Raw genomic sequence first — 9,614 nt, 5'->3', positions numbered from 1 at the left:
TAGTAGGTGCAAATATGTTTTGCTCTTTTTTTCTGGGTAATTTGTTAGGAGCTGTGGAGAAAGTCTGGGTGAAAGGGATGGGCTTGATTTGATGACACGATGTTTGAGTCATTCCTGGCTTTCAATTATTCATGCCACCCAGGTCTCTCTTGGCCAGCGGATAACAAGGATTTAGTTCATGACGAGCAGCTGTCTTCGAGGTGGGTGAGTCAGGCAGGGGACAGGAGGGGAGCTTCAAAAGAATGGAAATGGAATTTGCTTTGTTTTCAGCATTATTTGGTGATTGTCTTTGTCTCATTGCCAATTTGGAAATGTAATTGACACTCCAGGTCCTGAATGGATGTACTTAACATCCTCATCTCCCTGTAAGATCTCATTACCTGTATGACTAATGCTTCTTTACCTGGCCAAACGCGAAATTATTTAAGACATCTCATTTACTTTCTGTTCTCTGTGCTGTTTCACTGGGCTCCCTACCATGTTTTCTGAGGGACCCAGATCTGGCTTACTCTGGACATGTGAAAGCTAATCAGCAGACATGCCTGTATTCCTTTCTTCGCGCCTTCCTTCTGCTTTTCACCCTTTACTTCTTTTTTCCTTCTGTAGTGACTTTTGCTAAGTCTGGGAGCAGAGAGACTGAAGTTGGCAGGTTAGTGGACAACAAACAGGAACTTGGTCTCACTAGTTGAGAAGCACGTGGTATTATGAAGTCACAGAGGTGGAAGGGAGATTTGGGCCTGGATTCTACTTCCTCCCCGGTGCCGGTGCTGGGAGCTCTGTGCCCCATCATCATTGGGGATGGGGGTGTTCATGATCTCCTGAGGCCACTGTTTCATGGAGGACAAGCCCACCTTAGAATGAGTGGAGAGAAAGAGTTTTCTCCTTGCACTAGCCCCTCTTTGCTTCTGGTCTGTTTCCATGACACCCAGAGCCAATCTCAGTGGAGAGTAGATTTCAGATTCTAAATCCAGCCCAGGGAGGCCAAGAGCTGGGTGGTGGTTAATGGCAGCTATGTTGTGGAGGGGTAGAATGCCCATAACGGTGTTGCTCCTGTGAAGGCCACTTTCTTTTTCTCTTAATGACTTGCTGGTGTCCTTCACCTGGGGTAGTGAGAGTTTTCCTTGTCCTATTCCCCGAAGTTTGGAAGGTGTCCCATTTTGGCCGTTGGTTCTGATAGTTTGCCCTCCAGGATGTGTCTGGTCTTGTTAGACGCTGCGGGTGGAGGTTTTGGCTGTCCCCGGGCCATCACGTCACCTCTTTGTCAATGGTACATGCACTGTGTTCCAAACTTCAGCTTCCTTCATAGTTTAGTGCTGGTCTTGGCTGGGAGCAGATGTGAATCAGGGGCCATGCCAAGAATCCAGATGTAGAGTGTGGATCCTTTGTTAAGAAGCCGGAGGCGGACTCTGCTTTCTAGGTGTCGGCTCTTCCCAAAGGGCAGAGAGCAGATAGTGATCTGGGGCCTCTTTTTGTACCATTTAAGGACGGTTGCTCCCTAGAATCAAGGCTTGTCCCTCCCAACTGCTCATCTTACGCCTCTTCTCTGGGCTTCCATATACTAGTTCTGCCATTTCCCCTGGTTCGCGTAACAGAAGGAAACCAGAAAAGGAAGGAGAACATGCAAGAGGAGAAGGTGAGGGAGAGTAGGGGGGAGAAGGAGATGTTCACACCAAGAAAAATATAATTTCTTTTCTGGGAGCTAGAGGTTGGGTAAATATATAATTGGGTGGATTTTGTTTTTAGTTCCTGCACCTTTGTCTTAACGAATAAGTCATGACAAGTGACCTCACCCCCAAAGAGAGAAGTGTTATAGAAAGACCGGTAGAAAGAGTGTTTTCACTGTGGGAAGATTTTGGCTTTTCCAGTGAAAAGCATTGTCTGGTGAACTGATAGCATGGGGCCCCGGGTGGCCTGTGGCCCAGATCCTGGGAGTCACGGGGCTCCGTGGGGGTCTTTTCTATGTACACGTTACACAGGAGCAGAGTTCTGCCCCTCTTCAGGAGCAGTTGCTGCATTGATTTATTTTCCCTTCATGTGACTTTGGAGTATAGACCCTTTATGGCTCTGGAAGGGGAAAAAGTGGGCGTCTAATGATGATCAAGTGGAAAACTCAGAGAAAGGACTCTCAGGCTTGGAGGAAGGTTTGGAAGATGACAGGGTTTATCCAAGTGCTGGGGAGTTTCGTGACCAGTATTAGCTGGCTACAGCTTTATATACATTTTTCTTTTCTTTTCTTTTTGCATCTGGGAGCATTTTCCTCATAGTGTTTAAAGGAATTGTTTTAGCTACCCATGCATTATGGCCTTTCATCCTGTGGATTGTGTCAGCCACAACTGATCAGGTGTAAGATTCTCAACGGGTATAGGAATGGTGTCTTTAGCTGAACCTACAAGAGAAGTCAGTGGTTTGCCTCAGTATTAAAAATGGCATCCTTTCCTTAAGCTCGGGTGCAACCCTATTTTCCTTGTAAGATTTCTTTTTTTTTTTTAAACTAATATAGTATTATATTAGTTTCAGATATACAACATAATAATTTGATTTTTGTATATATTGTGAAACAATCACAATAAGCCTGGTTAATATCTGTCACCTTACAGAGTTAGAGATTATTTTCTCTTGTTCTGAGACCTTTTAAGATCTACTCTTTTAACAACTTTTGAATATGCAATACAGTATTATTGATTATAGTTGCTTTGCTACACATTATCCCCCCATGACTTATTGATGTTATAAGTGGAAGTTTGTATCTTTTGATTCCCTTTACATCATTTCATACACCCTGCATTCCCAGCCTTTGGCAACCACCAGTCTGTTCTCTATATCTTTGAGCTTGGTTTTCTTTCTTTTTTTTTTTTTTCCTTTCTTTTTGGTTTCCACATATAAGTGAAATCATATGGTATTTCTTTTTTCTGTCTGACTTATTTTACTTAGCATAGTACCCTCAATAACATCCATGTTGTGGCAGATGGCAAGATTTCATTCTTTTTTTATGACTAAATGATACTCCATTGTCTGTGTTTTCTTTCTTTCTTTCTTTCTTTCTTTCTTTCTTTCTTTCTTTCTCTCTCTCTCTCTCTCTCTCTCTCTCCCTCTCTCTCTCTCTCTCTCTCTCAAATCACATTTTCTTTATCCGTTCCTCCATTGATGGACACTTAGGTTGTTTCTATATATTGTGTCTTGTAATTAATACTGCAGTGAATATGGGGATGCAGATATCTTTTTGAGTTAGTGTTTTTGGTTTCTTTGGAGAAATTCCCCAAAGTCGAAATGCTGCATCATGTAAAAATAGTAGCTCTATTTTTAATTTTTTGAGGACTCTCCATACTGTCCCCACAGTGGCTGCACCAGTTTACATTCTTACCAACAGTGCACGAGGACTCCCTTTTCTCCACATTCTCGCCAGCATTTTTTATTTCTTGTCCTTTTGATAATAGCCATTCTGACAGGTATGAGGTGGTATCCCATTGTGGCTTTGATTTGTATTTCCCTGATGATGAGTGATGTTGAGCATCTTTTCATGTACCTGTTGGCCATCTGGATGCCTTCTTTGGGGAAGTGTCTATTCAGATCTCCTGCCCATTTTTTAAATTGCATTGTTTTTGTTTTCTTTTGTTATTGGGTTATATAAGTTCTTTATGTACTTTGGATATTAACTTCTTATAAAATACATGATTTGCAAATATTTTCTCCCATTCAGCAGATTGCCTTTTTATTTTGTTGATAGTTTCCTTTGTTGTGCAAAGGTTTTTTTTTTTTTTTTTTTTAGCTTGGTGTAGTTCCACTTGTTTATTTTTGTTTTTGTCGCCTTTGTTGTTAGTGTCAAATCTGATACATCACGACCAGGACCGATTTCAAGGAGCTGACTGCCTGGGTTTTATGGTTTCAAGTCTTATATTCAAGTCTTTTATCCATCCATAAGATTCATTTTTTAACTTCAGTGTTTTATACTTTTGTCCTTAATCCTAAAGGCAATGTATGTTCATTGTAGAAATGCACAGAGAGGCATTAGGAAAAAGAAAAAAAAAAAGGAGACCTCACACCTACTAGGATGCCTACTATAAAAAAAAAAAAACAGAAAATAACAAGTGTTGGCTAAGCTTTGAAGATTTGGAATCCTTGTACACTGTTGATGGAAATATAAAATGATGCAGTCACTGTGGAAAAAAGTATTTGTGGTTCCTCAAAAAAAAAAAAAATCAAAAATCGGATTGCCATATGATTCAGCAATTCCACTTCTGGAGACCCATGTTCATAGCAGCGTAAAAGCCAAAAGGTGGAAGCCGCCCAAATGTTGACTGACAGATGAGTGAGTGAACACAATGTGGTCTGTACATGCAGTGGAGAACCACGCAGCCTTATAAAGGAAGGAAATTCTAAAGCATGCTACAACGTGGATGAGCCTTGAGGATGTTACGCTAAGTGAAAGGGGCCAGACACAAAAGGACAAATACCGTATGATTCTACTTTATGAAGTACCCAGAATAGTCGAAGTCATAAAGACAGGAGTAGAACGGTGGTTACCAGAGGCTTTAGGAAGGAGGGCAGTGTGGGCAATGGGGCGTTGTTTAATGGGTACCAAGTTTCAGTTTTGCGAGATGAAAGCATTCTGCACAACAATGTGAATGTACTTACTACTACTGACCTGTACACTTAAAAAAATGGCTAAGATGGTTAAGTTCTATGTTAGGACTATTTTACCATACAGGAAAAAAAAGAAAACGAAAGGAAAGAGAAATTGCTCCCAGTCCTCCCTCCTGGAGATGACCCCCCATTATCTTCAGGTACATTTTCCTCCCAGACACATTCTCCACCGGGGTGCTTGTGCTTGCATTGGGGCAGCTAGTAATTTTCCTCTGAGGGTTGGTGAATGGGAGTCCCCTGAGAAGTGCCCAGCCTGGCCTTTTTTGCCTGAGGTGCTGTCCACACTGACAGCAGAGCAGACAGGACAACTGTCCCTCTGCTGGCGGAGTCTGATTTGATGGTGTCTGTTCTGAGCGTGAAATTTTTTTTATTAAAAATTTTTTTTAATGTTAATTTATTTTTGAGAGACAGAGAGCAGGAGCAGAGCAGGGTCAGAGAGAGAAGGAGACACAGAATCCAAAACAGGCTCCGGGCTCTGAGCTGTCAGCACAGAGCCTGATGTGGGGCTCGAACCCACGAACCATGAGATCAGGACTTGAGCCGAAGTCAGATGCTCAGCCGACTGAGCCACCCAGGCGCCTCTGGATTTTTGATTTTAACACACGAGTGGCTCTGGTGTCTCAGGCAAGTCATTGTCCCTGGGCCTCAGTTTTCACTGTGTAACATGTTCTCAGATTCAGTGATTTCAAGAGCTATCCATTTCTTCAGTCAGATTCTTTATCATTTGTGCCTGATAAAGAACCCAGTGGTAAATCATTCAAGGTAAATGGGCAGTTCTGGTTCTATCATAAATCACAAGATTGAAATCTGACTGATGTGTCCCCGAAACATCAATATTGACTTCGACGAGATGGCATATTTGAGAATTACAATCTGAGGACAGACGCCCTTTTGGAAATATCATCAAACTTGTCATTAAAAAAAAAGTCTCAGGAATAGTATTTCGTGACTCTGCTATTACTTCGAAGGAAATAGCCACATCACCATTGAGGTTTTAGTTTTAATTTTGGGGGTGGAGGCCAGGTTGAAAACATCTTAGATTATAGACTGTAAGTGGTATGCCATGATAGGCTGGCTTGGTTGAGGTTAGGCATAAAAAGAAACATCTCATTAAAGAGGAGGTCACACCAATCAACCTACTTTGATGCTTTTCTTTGACTTGCCCCAGAAGGCAACCCCAGGGTGAGAATGTTCATCTGGGCTCTGTTCCATGGAGCATTTCAGCCACAAGAAGTGGGAGGAGATGCCCAGAGCTTCTGTGGCAAAGGAGCGAGTGTCTGAAAGGATGATCCCCACATCCCAATGATTTCTGAAATAAAATCCTCCCCACCCCCAAATCGTAAACAACCAGCACATCAGAAGTACTGAATAGTCTTAGGTTACATAACATCAATTAGATCATGCTACAGGGGCCATGTATTACATTTTAACTCGTCACAGATACATTACGTTAGCACTTCGCAGATCCACAGGGTCCCAGGCAGCTTTGGGGTATTATTGAGTGAATTGGTGATTGTGTAGGACTTGACGAAGCCCAGACAAAAATACTTCTTTAGATTTTTCCGTATTGTCGTTACACTCTTATTAGGGGGTGCAGACATCCTGCAAATATTTCTTACAGAATAAGCTAAAAATTTAGACAGTGGTTATTGTATCGGTTGTACTGAATGGTTGATTTGTGGCCGTGAACCAGATACGACAGATTTTTAAAACTCCGGGAACCTTTACATTTTCCAGTGACAGGCAGTGCAAGCACTATATTTTTAATTGGTCCCTTCTTTTAAGTCAGGAGCTGAAATGTTATCATGCAAATCTCTCCTGAGTTGCATGGAAACTAATAAAATCACAAAGGTTTCTATTTGTACGCTATGAACACAGACTGTAACGAAGCCGAAACAGCGATCTCTAGGGGATGATGCTATTTAAATGCTAGGCAGGGCTTTGAAACGATTCTAATGGTGAAGAGAGAGACCAGCAAGGGAGTGGGTCCCGTTCTTTCCTCCCCACCTCTCAGTGCCTGTTCACCCATGCTCCTCTTTACTTCCTGACCTCAGAAAGAATTAACTTAGAACAAAGACCTCTAATCTCTAGTACATCCTGTCTGTTACCTGTTGTAGCAAACAGCAGTGAATTCTCAGACATTCTCTCTTAGCCACTTTCTCTTCCTCCTTAAGTCATTGCATTGATCCTACACTTAGTGGTGCTTTTGTTTTGGTAAGTCTATGTGAACTGGAGTAATTGACTTCTTAGGGGAAAAAAAAATGGTAACAAACTTTTTTTTTTGAGTAGTTACTATGCATCAAGCACTGTCTTAAGCTCCTTATGTTTATGATGTTATTTAACTTTGAAAACACTCCTATGGGGCACTCAGTTGGTTGAATGCCTGACTCTTGAATTCTGGTCAGGTCATGGTCTCATGGTTTGTGAGATCGAGTCCTGTTGTGGGGCTCTGCACTGAGCATGGAGCCTACTTGGGATTCTCTCTCTCTCTCTCTCTCTCTCCCTCCCTCTCCCTCTCCCTCTCCCTCTCCCTCTCCCTCTCCCTCTCCCTCTCTCTCTGCTCCTCCCTGCCTCATGCTCTTGTGCTGATTCTCTCTCAAAATAAATAAACTTAAAAACACAGTCGTATGGAGTAAGCACGTTTATAATCCCCGTTTTGTACATCAGAACAGCGAAGCATAGAGAATATGTGTGAATTTGGATAATAGATTTTGAGTCCTTACTATGTGTCTGATGGTTTCTAAGCCCTGCATGCTGTTATCTTATTTTAATCCTCACAACACCCCGGAGAAGTAGGTGGTGTTATCAGATTAGGAAACTGAGGCATGGAAAGGAGAGTAATTTTCCCGGGGTCACACAGTAGTGAGGGGCCAAGCCAGGTCTAAGTCCTGGTGGGCAGGCAGTGGACCTTGCACATCTGACCCTTGCACTGTCCACATGCAGGTGTACCACCTGTAGTGGTAGATTGGCTCTGCTTAGCTCATCTGTGCCACAGAGTGAGGGAAAACATTAGGGCATAGATAGATAGGACTGAAGAGAAGGGTTGGTGTGTGGAGACTCATGTACCATCCCTAGATGAGGTGTGAGACCCCTTGCACAAATTCTGAGAATTCTGTACTATGACTAGAAATGAACCTTAAAGATTATCTAGTCCTTCTAATCTTTCTAACTCTTGCTTTTCTTTGCTGGAACAAAGTCAGGTATGCTGTGTGCAGTTGTACAGGTTGCTCACTGCACAACTCTAGGGCTGCTATGAGATTCATATCAGATAATACATAATTAGACTTCTAACTATGGCCCATGTGCCATACATCTCTCTATGTTGGGGGGTATTTGGAGGCACAGAATAAATATGGGGCATTTTTTCTGAGTATCAGTCTTCCTTTAAGTTTTGAATAAAACCACTTTTTTTTTTTTTTTTCCCTGAGGTAGGCTCCACAACCAACGCTGAGCTGGTGCAGGGCTTGATCTCACAACTGTGAGATCATGACCTGAGCTGAAATCAAGAATCGGACACTTAACTGACTGGTCTACCCGGGTGCCCCCAAAACCACTATTTTTAATATTTACACATACATGGGAGATATTAGGACTAGGATGCAGAATTCAGGCATATTTTTAAAAGCTCGAGGTGTGTGTGGCGTGTGTGTATTTGTGCATGCATGTGCAGGAGGGCATGGAGGGTGGAAGAGTCTGACACCCCCAGTAAAGCCTGATCATTAGACTATGAACCTGAGCGTCGTGATGTGGAATGAGTCCCTATTCTTCCCACATACAGTTTGCTCATATCTCAAACTCTGAAACTGTGTTATTAAAAGAATGGGACTTCTATGAAAAGCACGTAACTATATCTGAATTCCCTGATCTGTTATAAATAAAGTGCATTTCAGATGTCGGTGGGGCAGAGAATTTAATCTGTGCACTCAGAAGAAGGTAGTGCTAACTCATTCAGTGGTTATGAATCTTCCCTTGCCTTAGAAAGATCGATTCCTTGCCGCTCTCCACCTCCAAAGCCTGGAAATACATTATTGTATCACAACATGGATTTCTTTCTAGACCATTGGGTATTGTGGCCTTGCGTCTGCCAGACCCTGTGCACAATATCTGGAAGCAGGAGATGAGCTGGTCAGTCTGTGAATCTTTATTATCTTGGCTATCCTCTTCCCAGGGATACAGATTTGCATAAGGCATTGTTTCCTCTCAGGCAACGCCAGTAGCCACGTTGTGTGATTCCAGGGCCGCCATCCACATCATAAGTGTGAACAATGCCCCTGGAATTGTGCAGTGTGCGCCTCACATGTCCATACATGTGACTTTTCTAAGTGTCTAGCTGGGCTGGTATACACTTACATAAGAAATGAAGAACAGGGTAAGGCCCATAATTCTTAATGGCCAAATAAGTAAGAGAAACATTAAGAGCTTGAGATCCAGAAAAGGTGGAGAACACTGATGATTGGTCAGAGAGGAGGTGGCCAGACAGGGACCACTGGGGGGAGGTGGGGGTGTGAAGGTGAACCCAGCCTTCCGATCTCTAGGCCCAGCTCCCGGGACAGGCTGTTGCCATGACTTCTGACGACAGTGCAGCTCCTGACGTGATGTAGGAAGGCTCCCAGGCCCCCACGTTCGTTCTCAGCACGAGCCTTTGAGAAGAGTGAACGCTTGGGTGCCAGCCCGTGTGTGCCCCTAGGGCCTGTGCACGAGGAATAACAGGACCCAGAGGATGTGGAAAAGGCCTCTCCAGTGCCAGCTGTGCTATTTTTAGCTCCCTCCCACGGCCCCTGCTGTCCCCAGGTGTTTGTCAGCAGAGCATCCGCACCTATATGGAAAATGGCAGTCGGAGCCCAGGCTGGCCCGGTAGGCCGCGGCAGTCTCGCTCCTGGGCCCAGGCGGCCAGGCCGGATCTCTGGGGCTGGCAGGCTGCTGTGAGGGTGGTTGCATAACTGGCCTTTCTGCCGGTCGTGGTGCCTGCTGGT

At 43.6% G+C, this 9,614-nt stretch overlaps 1 protein-coding gene and 1 long non-coding RNA gene across 39 annotated transcripts in view; both read left to right on the top strand.

Annotated features, from left to right (window-relative positions):
• Nucleotides 1-9,614, top strand: part of KCNMA1 (potassium calcium-activated channel subfamily M alpha 1) — a 736,361-nt gene that overhangs the window by 9,738 nt on the left and 717,009 nt on the right. The window lies entirely within an intron of this gene.
• On the top strand, nt 7-4,052 carry LOC121036840 (uncharacterized). The gene is made up of 2 exons (XR_005793502.1): nt 7-1,633; nt 3,818-4,052. It is a non-coding gene; the product is annotated as an uncharacterized LOC121036840 (long non-coding RNA).

The sequence above is a fragment of the Herpailurus yagouaroundi genome, unplaced genomic scaffold (assembly GCF_014898765.1).
Source record: "Herpailurus yagouaroundi ecotype Mexico unplaced genomic scaffold, PumYag 163, whole genome shotgun sequence".
In the NCBI taxonomy this organism is placed as follows: Eukaryota; Metazoa; Chordata; class Mammalia; order Carnivora; family Felidae; genus Herpailurus; species Herpailurus yagouaroundi.
This window is presented reverse-complemented; position numbering and strand designations above follow the sequence as displayed.